Raw genomic sequence first — 15,715 nt, 5'->3', positions numbered from 1 at the left:
GTCATTAATTAAATCCACCTCTTTATTCCGTGGAGCAAGTATTGCTCGATCTATGAAAAAAGTTGTATGATCTTGCAAATGATACAAATCTCCATGTATAAAGCATAGAAGATCTGCCAAACTATTTCTTGGAAGCATCATGTGTGAAGGTATTTTGACTCTGTCTCCTCCATCATCCGTAACCCCATTGCCAATATCAAGCACCCAACAGGAAAAACTTTGTTGAAGTGAATTTGAACCGCAATCAACTATACGTATATTTTTGGTAAGCCTCAGTATCTTCGTGTATTTCCATATGTGAGAATGACACAACGAAGCATTTACAATGTCTGTACGACTACCTTTTGGTACAACAGGTAGTATTTGTCGAAAGTCACCTCCAAGCAAAATGACTTTTCCACCAAACAAAGTATCTCGCTGCATAATATCTCTTAAAGTTCTGTCCACTGCTTCAAACGCATAGCGATGTGTCATGGGAGCTTCATCCCATATAAGTAAAGCTGCATTCCTTAAAAGTTCTGCAAGTTGACTATTTACCTTTATATTGCAAGTTGCTTCAGAGTGAAGCTCCAAAGGTATCTTAAACCTACTAGAATGAGCAGTTCTTCCATTACTCAAAAGCAAAGTTGCAATACCCGAGGATGCACATGCAAGAGCAACTCTACAACTTCCTCACACTCGTGAAAGAAGTGCATTATATAAGTAAGTTTTTCTTGAGCCACCAGGACCATCTAGGAAAAATACCTTCCCTGAATGTGTGTCAACAGCTTGTAGCACTTGGTGATAAGCATCTCGCTGATCCTCATTTAAGGAAGTTTCCATACAATCTGCTATACTACACTGTTCATCAACATTGAACATTGTTTCTTCAGCCATAGCACCATTTTCACTTAAGGATACCAATGTTGAGTCTATTGCAGGCAACATATAATCGCAAAGCCTCTTGCCATGTTGTTGCAAAAAGCATTCTATATGAAGCAAAGCTTGATTTTTTTGCCACATCAAATTGCACACTTGCATCTAAAATACACATCCTTAGGGCATAAACATAGTCCTCACAAAATTAAGTACAAAACCTATCCCAAAGAGCAGCCGATTGAAGTGGCTCACAAAAAACTAATATGATTGCAAACAGTTGTCTCAACTGCATTCCATTTTGAAAAAAAGATGCCTCTTGGAGGCAAATCGACCATTCTTCATCATCTTGCAATAATCCTCTAGCTATACATGCCTTGTCATAAAATCTAATATCTAATATCTAACCAACCCAAATGATTTTCTCATATTAAATCGATCACTTAATGTGGGAGAATAAACGGGAACAAGTGTTAAGATATAGACATGTGCTTATAGATCTATCTCAACATGGGGCCAATGGTAAAGGGGCCAAAGTAAGAGATGGTCTATCAAAGAGCAAGGCTAACAAATGGAGCATAAGACCTTAGGGTTAGCTTCATTGAAGACCTCCAATAATGTGTATAAAAGGCCTTTGACCTTAGGTAAGCTAGGGCTGAGCTTGAGGCGCGGGAACCCGACCCAGCTCGAGGTGCTTGTCCTGCTTGTCATGCTTGATGACTAAGGTGCTTGAGGTGCTTGATGATTGAGGTGCTTGAGGTGCTTAATTATTGAGATGCTTGAGGTGCTTGACATGCTTGAGATGCTAGGGTTGCACTTGAGGTGAGAACCCAGCCCAAGCTTAACACTAGGTTGGTAACCTAACAGGACATAAAAGTGTCCTTTCAGAGTTTTGAAAAAAACCTCCAAAACCATAGTAGATCCACTCATTTTGTAAAATCCTTTCATGAGGTTATAGTTCAAGGCCTGCTATACATGGAAAAAATAAGAAACTTGTAAAATTTCTCATCTTTTGGTCACACCAAGCCTCCAAAGTTGATGGACCAGTACATTTCCTCAAAACAGTCATTTCTTACGTTTTGTTGCATAAAAATATGATTAGGGATTTTTATAGGACTTGAGATAAATTCCCTAGTTAACTTCAAGGGGTTGGTGATCAGAACATATGCTTGCTTCTCACTCACTATTTTTTGTTTTGCCAAAAGAAATAGGTACAAAGAAGTTGAATTTTTACCATTCTGCAAACCTATCATCGAAGTGTCTATAGCCACGCTCAATACAAATAATATATGCATGTTTTCTTAGTTCCCTATTGTCCTTTAGGTTCATAAGGATCCATGGAGCATGTCAAAAGAATAATACATCTCTTACCAAGGGGAATCTTGGGGACAAAGATGAAGTGCTAAATACAGCAAACATGAAAAAACTGGGTTCAACATTATGAGTTGTAGATTCCCATAGAAACTATTCAATATCTAGCCAAATTTGATCCTTATGACTAGATATGGTTACTACCTACAAAATGCATGTAGTTGTCACAAGAAACTAACAATATTGAAAAAGCTATACTTGATATAATAGAATGTTTCATTTTCTTCTATAATTGAAAAAATCAACCATCGTTGTCTACTATGCAAAATAGGGTATTAGGTGCCCCAAAACTCAAGGAATAATAGCTTTATGTTACAATATGCGACATAGAAAATCAAAACTGCATTTGGATATCATGAAAGCCACCCAAAAAAATCATAGAAGAGCTAAAATTGGCTAAAAAATAGGATTTGATAGTTTTTGTAATTTGGTCATAACTTACAACTTTAACATTTATTTCTCCCTAGAAGCATCAGGACATGTTGAGGACTACTAAAGATAGTTCTCTAGCATTATAGACCTCACAAACATGAATTCTAGAGTGGTATAGTTGCAAAAAGTTGAAAAAAGCCAAAAACAGGACCCGTTTTTTCACACAGTTTAGGTTGTGAAATGTTGTGCAAGGACAAGGTTAAAGATGGAATTGATATTCCAAAAAAATGTCGAGTTTTTTTCAGCTCATGAGACAACTTTATAGACAAATAGCACCTCAAAATCCATTTTGAAACTCTTGACATAATTCAAGGAAAATGGTCACTAAACAGGACATAAAAGTGTCCCAGGACATAAAAGTGTCCCATTACCAACCTAGTGTTAAAGTGCTTATGAGCCAAGCTTGTGGTGGGAACTGGGCCTATGCATGAGGGGCTTGAGGTTTCAAAAAGTCAAAGATTCAATCCCTACAAGGAGGGGGCGAGCCCTACATGAGGGGGGATGAGCGAGAACACCCACACACTCACACAAGGCATGCATGGTACAAAGAAAGCAAAAGGGACACTTGTCAAGTTCCTCTTCATGTTTCCCTCATGGTGTGCCTGAAGCCTATTGGTTGGCCACCCAAGGGGTCCAATAATAATTTAGGAGATTTAACTAATTGATTTAGCATTTATCTGTTAAGTATGGAGCCTGATTTACCCTTGTAATTTTCTGTGGTAAAAGCGCACATTTGTAAGGCCCCCATTATGAGGAGAAGCCATCGTGCGTGAAGGAAAATCACTCACCGGAAACCAAAATTTTCACGGACAAGAATCAAGGGCAACTTTAAAGGCTCCATACTTTAAATGCCGGAATATTCTTTTTCGCCGGAATATTATGGCTGGACGGCGGCCGGAAAGTGGTCGGAAAACAACCGGTCGGTTGGCTGGTGGCCGGTGGTCGGAAGTCAATGGCTGGTGGCCGGTGGCCGAATTCAATGGCCGGTGGCCGAATTCAAAAGCGGACTTGTCTTCTCAAGGGCGGCCACACATGGGCGGATTGGAGGGTCCGATTTGGACTTATTCGCACAAGGGCGGCTACACATGGCTGTCTCTCATAAGAGAGGGCAGCCCTTTTGGCCTATAAAAGGAGGCCATTTCTACACACATTTCATAGTGTGAAGTTGATGCAACAAGGTGAGTGTGAGGTGGTGAGAGTGAAGCAAGGCGGGAGCTCCATTAAGGGTATAATCCCTTTGTAAACTACTTCTTGTTTTGAAGTACTAAAGCCATTGAGTGGCTGCTTTCCCGTGGACGTAGCCCACATTGGGTGAACCACGTATATCGTGTGTACTCTCTCTCTCTCTCTCTCTCTCTCTCTCTCTCTCTCTCTCTCTCTCTCTCTCTCTCTACTCTACTCTATAATCTCGTGTATGTAAATCTGTCTCTCTCCATTAAGTAATCTACTCAATTATCTATTTAGCTACGTCTTATTTCCTAACAACTGGTATCAGAGCAAGGTTTGCTCGTAGCTAAATTATCTCAAGGAAAAGATTTCCTTGAATTGAGTGGGAGTTATGGCGGAGGAAGGGAAGCTCAAGATTGAGAAGTTCAACGGCAAAAACTACCAACATTGGAAGATGCAGATTGAAGACTATCTCTACCAGAAGGACTTCTATTTGCCACTAGGCGGTCTTGCGAAGAAACCCGCAACAATGGCAGATGAAGCATGGATTGTCCTTGATCGAAAGGCACTCGGAACAATCCGGTTAAGCTTGGCGTCAACGGTGGCCTTCAATGTTTCGGAGATGAAGACCACGGAGGACTTGATGAAGTCACTTGACGACTTCTACGAGAAACCATCGGCATCCAATAAGGTATTTCTTATGAAGCGCTTGTTTAATCTAAAGATGGCAGAGAATGGTTCAGTTGCAGAACACCTAAATGACTTTAACACAAACATAAGTCAACTTCGATCAGTGAAAATCAATTTCGATGATGAAGTGCGATCTCTCCTTATACTATCATCTCTACCGGATAGTTGGGACAGCCTTGTGATGGCTGTAAGTAATTCTATCTCTGGCACAAATACTCTTAAGTTTGATGATGTTGTGGGTGTTCTCCTAAGCGAGGAAATGCGAAGGAGAAGCACAAGAGAATCATCAAGTGCTCCACTATCAGTGGAAACAAGAGGAAGGCTTAAGGAGAGGTTCAAAAACCAAAAGGATCATGATCGCTCAAGGCGGAGCAAGTCACGCACAAAGTCAGTTCTTGAATGTTGGAACTACGGCAAGAAGGGCCACGTCAAGAAGGATTGCTGGTCCAAGAAGAAGAAGGAGACAGAGTCTCAAGACAACAAGCCAACATCAGAGGCCAATGTGGCAGGTAAAGTAGAGCAAGATGCTATAATTCTCTCATTAGACAATGTGTCTAATTCTTGGATAGTAGATTCCGGGGCTTCATTCCATGCGACACCACACAAGCAACATTTCCAAGACTACACCAAAGGTAATTTTGGGTATGTATACTTGGGAGATGATGAAGCTTGTGAGATTGTCGGCAAAGGTACAGTTTCTGTCAAAACTGCTAACGGAAATGAATGGAAGCTTAAAGATGTTAGGCATGTTCCTTCTCTTCGCAAAAATTTGATCTCTACAGGACAATTGGACGATGAAGGTCACAACATTGCATTCGGAAACAAACGGTGGAAGATCTCAAAGGGATCTTTGGTGGTTGCCAAGGGTGAAAAAGTCGGTACACTTTACTTGTGTACTGTTAGCACGCAACCTTCAGCTTGTGCAGCAACTACAGAAGTTGACAGTGCGGTGTGGCACTACCGACTTGGGCATATGAGTGCCAAAGGAATGCAAATCCTTCAAACAAAGAAGCTTCTACCAGGTTTGAAAGAAGTGGACTTAGAGTTCTGTGAAGATTGTGTTTATGGTAAACAAAAGAGGGTAAAATTTCAAAAATCAGGAAATGAAAGAAAAAATAAAAAACTTGAGTTGGTTCATTCTGATGTTTGGGGTCCTGCAAGTACACCATCACTTGGTGGCTCATTGTACTATGTAACATTCATAGACGATGCGACTAGAAAAACATGAGTTTATGTCATGAAGAATAAATCCGATGTATTTTCCATATTTCAAAGGTGGAAAGCCTTTGTGGAGAATGAAACAGTTACCAAGGTTAAATGCCTCAGATCCGACAATGGAGGCGACTATTGCAGCCAAGCTTTTGAAAGCTTTTGTGCTAGCAATGGCATTCGGAGGCAAAGGACAACCCCAAGGACACCTCAACAAAATGGGATTTCGGAAAGGATGAACAGGACAATCATGGAACGAGCACGAAGCATGCGGCTACATGTAGGCCTACCGCTTGAGCTTTGGGCGGAAGCTGTAAGTACGTCTGTGTACTTAATCAATCAGTCACCCTCAACGGCATTGGATGGGGGAGTTCCAGAAGAGGCATGGACAGGTAAACCGGTGAATTATGCATTTCTCAAAGTGTTTGGGTGTGAGGCTTTCATGCACATAGATAGAAGCCTAAGATCAAAGTTAGATGCAAAGTCCAAAAAGAGTTTCTTCATTGGCTATGGAGAAGGAGACTTTGGGTATCGCCTATGGAATCCTGGAGATGGTAAAATCTTAAGGAGTAGGGATGTAATTTTTAACGAACAAAATATGTACAAAGATTACTTGGAAAGAAAACAAACAAAAGAAACAGGTGATGAGTACATGGAGCTTGAGGACGGTGAAGACTCAAGGACTGCAAACGGTGACAATGTGCAACAACGTCAACCAAATGAGGAGCCTCAACCTATTCCCCGAAGATCTACAAGAGCAAGTAGACCTCCAGAAAGTTTTGTTCCTTCCTTCAACCATCTCTTGATCTCAGATTCTGGAGAGCCCGAATCATATGAAGAAGCTATGCAACATGAATCCAAAGAAGAATGGACGAAGAGCATGCAAGTGGAGATGGACTCACTACATCGCAACCAAACATGGGAGTTGGTTGAGTTGCCTAAAGGTAAGCGGGCACTTCAAAACAAATGGGTGTACAAGCTAAAGGAAGAAGAAGGTGGGAAGAAAAGGTACAAGTCTAGGCTTGTGGTAAAAGGTTTTTCTCAAAAGAAAGGTATTGACTTCAATGAAATATTTTCTCCTGTTGTAAAAATGAACTCAATTAGGCTTGTCTTAAGCCTTGTGGCTGCTCATGATCTAAATCTCGAGCAAATGGATGTAAATACGGCATTCCCTCACGGTGACTTAGAGGAGAAAATCTACATGCTTCAACCAAAGGGGTATGAAGTAAAAGGTAAGGAGAAAATGGTTTGCAGATTAAAGAAGAGCTTGTATGGTTTAAAGCAAGCATCAAGACAATGGTACTTGAAGTTTGATCGATGGATGTTGGATCATGGATTCACAAGATGCAACTCGGATCACTGCGTCTACACGGAGAATTTGGGAGATGGGAAATTCATCATCCTAATGTTGTATGTTGATGACATGTTGATTGCAAGTGCTAACATGCAGGACATCAAAGACCTAAAAGAGGAGCTGTCCAAATCTTTTTCAATGAAAGATTTAGGTGCTGCAAAGAGGATACTTGGTATGAAAATATCAAGGGACAAGACGAAGAAGACAATAAAGCTATCTCAAGAAGATTACATCAAGAAGGTACTAGAAAGGTTTGCAATGCAAAATGCAAAACCAGTTTCTACACCTTTGGCTGGTCATTTTAAACTAACGAAGGATATGTGTCCAAAGACACAAGAGGAGATAGCCTATATGTCTAAAGTTCCATATGCTGCAGCGGTAGGTTCTCTAATGTATGCTATGGTCTGGACAAGGCCAGACATTGCACATGCAGTGGGAGTTGTGAGTAGGTTCATGCACAACCCAGGTAAAGAGCATTGGCAAGCTGTGAAGTGGATACTTAGGTATCTAAAAGGGACAACAACAAATGCTTTGTATTTTGGAGGAACTGATATTTTTCTAGAAGGGTATGCTGATGCAGATATGGCAGGTGACAAAGATACTCGAAGGAGCACTACTGGCTATGTGTTCACGGTTGGAGGCACAGCAGTAAGCTGGGCTTCAAAGCTGCAGAAAGTGGTTTCACTTTCTACCACGGAAGCAGAGTATGTAGCAATGATGGAGGCAAGCAAAGAAATTCTGTGGCTTCACAGATTCTTAGAAGAGCTTGGATTCAAACAAGACAATTGTTTCTTGTACAGTGATAGCCAAAGCGCTATCCATCTTGCGAAGAACTCAGCCTTTCATTCAGGGACAAAGCACATTGAGGTGAGATATCACTTCATACGCACTCTTTTGGAAGAGGGACAACTAAAGCTAGGAAAGGTGCATACAAGTGAAAATCCTGTAGACATGTTTACAAAGGTGGTCAACAAGGAGAAGTTGAGCTTTTGCTCATCTTCAATCGGCATTCAAGGATAAGAAGCCAGAATGGAAAGCAGTCACAGGTTTGGTTTGGAGATCAGTCTCCAAGTGGGAGATTGTTAAGTATGGAGCCTGATTTACCCTTGTAATTTTCTGTGGTAAAAGCGCACATTTGTAAGGCCCCCATTATGAGGAGAAGCCATCGTGCGTGAAGGAAAATCACTCACCGGAAACCAAAATTTTCACGGACAAGAATCAAGGGCAACTTTAAAGGCCTCGGGGGCGGAGGCCCTCGAGACTTTTTTTTTCGCCGGAATATTCTTTTTCGTCGGAATATTATGGTCGGACGACGGTCGGAAAGTGGTTGGAAAACAACCGGTCGGTTGGTCGGTGGCCGGTAGTCAATAGCCGATGGCCGGTGGTCGGAAGTCAATGGCCGGTGGCCGGTGGTCGGAAGTCAATGGCCGGTGGCCGGTGGCCGAATTCAAAAGCGGACTTGTCTTCTCAAGGGCGGCCACACATGGGCGGATTGGAGGGTCCGATTTGGACTTATTCGCACAAGGGCGGCTACACATGGCTGTCTCTCATAAGAGAGGGCAGCCCTTTTGGCCTATAAAAGGAGGCCATTTCTACACACATTTCATAGTGTGAAGTTGATGCAACAAGGTGAGTGTGAGGTGGTGAGAGTGAAGCAAGGCGGGAGCTCCATTAAGGGTATAATCCCTTTGTAAACTACTTCTTGTTTTGAAGTACTAAAGCCATTGAGTGGCTGCTTTCCCGTGGACGTAGCCCACATTGGGTGAACCACGTATATCGTGTGTACTCTCTCTCTCTCTCTCTACTCTATAATCTCGTGTATGTAAATCTGTCTCTCTCCATTAAGTAATCTACTCAATTATCTATTTAGCTACGTCTTATTTCCTAACATTATCTAGCCCTCTCTCTCAAAGGGGAAAGGGGGACACTTGTCTCAAGGCTACCCTTGTTGCTTGTAATGCCTCCTGCTTGTGATTGGCTAGGCTTGGAGGGGTCCAATGAGCTTCAAGAATGAGCTACAAGGGGGGGTCGACCCAAGAAAGCTAGGGGGTTGCTTAGGGGATATAATTACCCACACACACTCACAAACACTCTCATTGTGTGCTATGCAAAGTGCAAGAGATCCCTCTCCTTCTCCAAGCAAGTAGAGGTTGAGAGCCTACACCAAAACTCTTGGATATGGAGTGAAAATCCAACCAAGAGCCATGCTTCAATGCTTAAGCTTGACATCTCCTTCTTCTTCATTACTATGCTATTATGTATGCTAGCAACAAGAGTTATGAAAAGTGAGGAACTAATTCTTTCTCCTACGAAATGTTTCTTCTTCCTCTTCCCTACCCTCATTCCCTGCTGGCTCTCTCCACCTTCGAAGGTGTTTGAGGTCTTGGGACTGAGGCTTGGGATAGTTAAAGATTTCTTCAAGTTTATGTTATGTTTGTGATGCATGAAGCTTTCCATCTTCATTGCATCACCTAGGTCACAAGGAACACAAAGATTGTATTGTAACAAATCTCTCTTAATGGGAGAAATCATAATACAAATGCCTATTGGAGGGGGAACCGGCTCCACATAAATCCGGTCCTCAATTGTTGTCATGTTCTCTAAATTCTCTCTCTTGTAAAAGTATTGTTCATGCCAAGTTAACTAATTGCTATGATTATGTTGCTATCTTCAACTATGTTCACCCGCTATGCTCACAAAGTCATTTCTCAAAAGTACTTTCATTAATTTCCGCTACTCTCAAGTTAAATAGGCCAATTCCATTACATTGGTATCAGAGCATTTGGTTTCTCTTTTCTTGCTTAAGAAGAGAGGTCCTTAAGTAGCCTATAAATGGTTGATGTTGTTAATTATATTAGGGTAAGTGGAACTGGGATCTATTATCGGTTTTGTTGAGCCTACTATGTGAGGGATGGTGCACACCTCGGGAGCTTTGGACTTAATAATGGAGTCTTTTTAGAGTTGCCTGTGGCTTTACCATTATTGAGCCATAAGAAGTCCGAAAGGAGCTAGCCCTTGGCAACTCTGCTATGTTCGACCTACTCCTCTACTCTCTATAATTAACCACTTCGAGCCGTGGGTGTAGATACTTAAGAGCCGATTTTCAAAGGCTAAGAGGAGTGGCAACTAAGGTTTTAAATTGCCAAAGCATACACTAAGTACATACATAAATTTTGTTAACATGGCTGACAATAATCAAGAGAGTAGAATCAACATTGATAGCTTTGATTTTGCACATGAAGGTGCTAATGATGATGCTCCCATGTTTGTGAATTATCTCTTCACTAGGTTACATCAAGCTATGGGCAACCCTGCTTTGCAAGCCAAAGTTACTCAACAACTTCGTGCTTATGGAATTTCCCTTCCTCTCCAAGAGGAGAGAGAGCTTAGGAGGACTCTTGAAGAGACCCCCAAAACAAGACTCTCTCCCATTCGAGAGGAGGAATCCAAAGAGCAAGAAAGCAATGAAAGTTCAAGTTCCTCTAAAGATGTGGCTCCACGAAGACGGCGGTCTAGACGATCGCCCACTCCTCCCAAGAGGAAAAGATCAACACATAGTCCTTCTCCTCATCACTCTGAAAGGCAAGAGAGGAAACAAAGGAAGAAAAGGGCTAGGAAGAGGTCACCCTCTTCTCCTTCTTCTTCACCTTCCTCCTCTTCTGACGAAAGTTATGGTTATTCTCCTGGAGAATACAAGAGGGGAGGACATCGCAAATCATTTCCTGCATGGCGAAGGTCACAAAAGCTAAAGAAGTTCAAGGAGGGAGGAAAGAGTATCTCTTTTCTCACCTATGATGGCACCTTCGGTGCTACCGACAAAGTGTTGGCCTTCATCCAGCAATTTGATGCGGCCTTTGGAGATGAGGGCTTCACAAAGTCCTCTAAGCTACTCCATGTAGCTATGCACTTCCAAAAATCAGCTCGTCAATGGTGGGCTAGCCTTCGTGGAAATGGTGAAGCCCCAAAGACATGGAAAACTCTACGAGTTTCCATCATGAAGCAATTCCTTGCAAGCGATGCAAAGGACAAAGTGCTTACCGAATGGCGCAGCTTGAAGCTTCTCTCCCATGAGTCTATCCACAAATATGTAGACAAGTTTTGGGATTTACATCTCAAGGCTATTGTCTTTCAAAAGATAGACTTTTCGGAGCAAAGGCAGTAATTCTGTGCGGGATTACCTGAAGAGATGGCCGAATACATCAACTCTCAACAGCGTGGTACTATTAGCGAAGTAATCCATCACACCATGGTTGCTTCACGCATCAATTTCCATCAAGGGGCTAGACGTAATCTCAAGCCCATGGAAAACAAAGATAAAAATGATGCAAAGGGGAAAACCAATGTTCAAAATACTTCCCAAGTCAATTCCAACAACAGCAACAATCGGTCCAAGGAGAAGGGAGTTTACAAAGGTAAAAACAAACTCTCTCCTGAAGAGCTTGAAGCTTTTCGCAAGGACCATAAGTGTTTCAAGTGTGGGGAGCAAGGACATCGTTCTTGCCCCAAGAAGAATACTCGCGTTGAGACTCCTAGGGCTTCCCCCATCGAAGCTCCAAAAGAGGATGCTCATTGCAAAGGATCATCACTTTCCTATGCGTGGGGAAAGGTAAGAGAGCATGATGCCTTCATCTTGTTTGAACCTGGCTCTACTCTTAACTTCATATCAATGGAGTTGGCCACCAAGTTGGGCATTCAAGCTTTTGAGATGGGAGATATAGTAGTGGCTGATGTAGCTTTCAAGGGACAACAAGCCTCCGTTACTCCCTTGATTGGGAAGTTGAGGCTTCATGTCCAAAGCTATGTCGACAAGGAAGAATTCTTCATCTCTCCTCTCCAACATGAAGATGTTATCCTAGGGGCACCATGATTTGATCGCATGGTTGCCAACATGAAGTTCCTTGAAAGGAGAATCTACTTCACCTACAAGGGAAAGAACATTTATATAGATGCTAGTGAGCGTGGTCGCACTATTCCACTTGTAAATCCTCTTGCTTTTGATAAATCAATGAAGAGCTCAGTTTCTGCGTACATGATTTTTGTCAAAGAGTCTCTAAAAGATACTAATGTTTCATCAAATGTAAATGGTAGGAATCAAGAAGAGTTAGACTTGTCTAAGTTTCTTAAAGGATTTCAAGATGTGTTCATCGATGATATCCCTATGGACTTACCTCCAAAACGAGGGGATGATGACCATCGTATTGAGCTCCTTCCTGGAAGCTCACCACCTAACAAGCCTCCTTATCGAGTCTCACAAGCTCAACAAGAGAAGATCATGAGGCAAGTACAAGAGCTAGTAGACAAAGGGATGGTGAGTCCTAGTTCCTCTCCCTTTTGTTCTCCAGTCCTTTTAGTGCAAAAGAAAGATGGTACATACTGTATGTGTGTGGACTATCAAGCACTAAACCATATCACTATCAAAAACAGATTTCCTATACCTCGGGTAGAAGATCCGTTTGATAAGCTACAAGGCTCGACCTACTTCAGTAGGATTGACCTTAAGAGTGGCTATCATCAAATAAGGATAGTGGATGAAGATATCTTAAAGACCGCATTTCGCACAACGTTTGGTCTTTATGAATATCTAGTCATGCCTTTTGGCTTGACTAATGCACCAGCTACGTTCAATCATTTGATGGAGAAAATTTTTAGACCATACCTCAAATTCACTGGAGTGTTCTTTGATGATATCATCATCTACTCCAAGTCTTTGGAGGAACATAAGCAACATCTCCAAGTGATTTTTCAAGCATTGACGGAGAACAAGCTTTTTCTCAACCAAAAGAAAAGCGAATTCTTCCTACAAGAGATTCAATACCTAGGTCATATTATCTCTAAAGATGGTATCCAAATGGATCCATCAAAGTTAGAGGTAATAAAAGCATGGCCTAACCCAAGAAATCTACATGAGCTAAGAAGCTTTGTTGGTATGTGCGCATACTATAGACGCTTCATAGCAAAATTCTCTCAAGTAGCAGGACCACTACACGACTTAACTAAGAAGAACGTTAAGTTTGTGTGGACTGCTAAGGAGAAAAATGCTTTTGAAAAGCTCAAAGAGAAGCTTACTTCCCAACAAGTCCTCGTGCTTCCGGATCTCTCAAAGCCATTTGAGGTCCAATGTGATGCTTGTGGTGATTGCCTTGGAGCAGTTTTGCTTCAAGAAGGGCATGCCATAGCATATGAGAGCCGAAGGCTCAATATTGATGAACGATTCTTGGGCATTTATGAGAAAGAGCTTTTAGCTGTTCTACATGCCCTAGACACATGGAAGCACTACCTATTGGGGACTCCATTTATCCTACGAACAGACCACCAAAGTCTCAAGTATTTCATGACGCAAACCAAGCTTTCCGACAGACAAATGAGGTGTGCAAATTTTCTTTTACTTTCCATATTGCTCACATAGCTAGTAAGCACAATCAAGTGGCCAATGCACTTTCACGACGACCCAAAGTTAATGCGGTGTCTATAGCTACTCACAATGATCTATCCTCTATGACAGATGAGTATGCTACTGACCCTGACTTTAGAGACATAATGTCAGCCCTTGCTTTGGGGAAGAAAGAGGAACCATTCACCTTGCAGGATGGTTATCTTCTCCACGGCAATAGGCTATGTGTTACCCATTCCCTTCGTGAGAAAGTTATGTATGAATCCCATGCTCCTCCATATATAGGGCATATAGGTATTCAACCTACTCTCCGAGGAGTAGAGACGTACTTCTATTGGCCTACCATGAAAGTGGACATACAAGAGTATGTTTCAAAATGTGTAGTATGCCAAAAGACCAAGTATGATAGAGGGAAGCAACCTGGATTACTCCAGCCATTGCCTATTCCAAATTCACCATGGGAGAGTATATCCATGGATTTCATCTTTGGATTACTCAAGTCTATCCATGGGAATACAGGAATATGGACAATAGTTGACAGGTTTAGCAAGCAAGCACATTTTATTCCTGTCAAAAAGACTATTAAGGCACATCAAATGGCAACTCTCTTCATATCTCAGATTTTCAAGCACCATGGATTACCCACATCCATCGTGTCAGATAGAGATCCTAGAATGACCAGTAATTTCTGGAAAGGTCTCTTTGAAAATCTAGGAACAAGATTGAATTTCTCTTCGGCCTATCACCCACAAACGGATGGCCAAAGTGAGATAGCCAATCTCACGATACTCGATCTACTCAAGACTTATGTTACCGAAGTAGATCAACGTTCACAATGGGAAAAGTACTTACCTCTTGTAGAGTATGCCTACAATAATACTGTATATACTTCTACGGGAAAAGCACCTTTTGAAATCATTGAGGGAAGACCTAAAAGTCCCTTGATACTCAAAGTATATGGGAAGATCTTCGCCACCAATGAGTATAGCCGTGACCTACAAGAATCTTTTCAAAAGATTAGGGAGGCTATATCCATCTCTCAACAAAGGCAAAAAGGTATTGCTGATAAGCACAGAAGAGCCTTAATGTTCAAAGAAAATGATTGGGTCTTACTCAAGTTTCCTAATGCTCGATTAAGGCAAACGAAGGGCAAAAATCCTACGAGCCATCAAAAGTATTATGCTAAACTAGAAAAAATATACTATGGTCCTTTCCAAATCTTGAAGCCCATCAATGAGATGGCTTATCAACTCAAGTTGCCCAACCATTGGCTCATACACAATGCCTTTCATGTAAGCCTACTTAAGCCCTACAAAGGAGAGCCACCAACTGAACCAATTATTGAAGACCCTCCCGAAGTTGAAGACCAAGAAGAGGTGCTACAACCCGAAGCTGTTCTTCGGCATGAAGAAAAGGTACTACGACATGGTAAGATTATACGACGGTATCTTATTAAGTTCAAAAATTATCCTTTTGAAGATGCTAGATGGATGCAAGGAATACAGCTTAAGGATAGTATGAACCTTGTCAATGCTTAGAATGCTACATTAGACTAAGCAAATGTACAAATTACTTTTAAATGACTCATGTTTTTGTCTTATAAGACTAGTCCTCTTTTTAATTGTGCACAAATTTAACTAGTATGCATGCTTAGAATCATGTTTGTGATGACGACATCTGTCGAACACCAAGTAGAATTTGTCACTCTACTTTGGGAGAATGAAATGGACTAAAGAGCAGACATGCTTGCGGCAGCTATGTGTCCCAATCACCAAATGGATTAGTCATCCATCTTGGAAAGATGTTGTAGGGTAAAAAGGGATCCTCTACCCGCTAAGTAAAATTGAGTAATGACTAAGGCTTTATCTCTTCTACCTCATAGTCGAGGACGACTATGATTTCAAGAGAGAGGTAATGTCATAAAATCTAATATCTAATATCTAACCAACCCAAATGATTTTCTCATATTAAATTGATCACTTAATGTGGGAGAATAAACGGTAACAAGTGTTAAGATATAGACATGTGCTTATAGATCTATCTCAACACGGGGCCAATGGTAAAGGGGCCCAAATGAGAGATGGTCTATCAAAGAGCAAGGCTAAAAAATGGTGCATAAGCCTTAGGGTTAGCTTCATTGAAGACCTCCAATAATGTGTGTAAAAGGCCTTTGACCTTAGGTAAGCTAGGGCTGAGCTTGAGGCGCGGGAACCCGACCCAGCTCGAGGTGCTTGTCATGCTTGATG

The sequence above is a fragment of the Adiantum capillus-veneris genome, chromosome 16 (assembly GCF_014529385.1).
Source record: "Adiantum capillus-veneris isolate H3 chromosome 16, ASM1452938v2, whole genome shotgun sequence".
NCBI classification, from domain to species: domain Eukaryota; kingdom Viridiplantae; phylum Streptophyta; class Polypodiopsida; order Polypodiales; family Pteridaceae; genus Adiantum; species Adiantum capillus-veneris.
Note: the sequence above shows the minus strand (reverse complement) of the source record.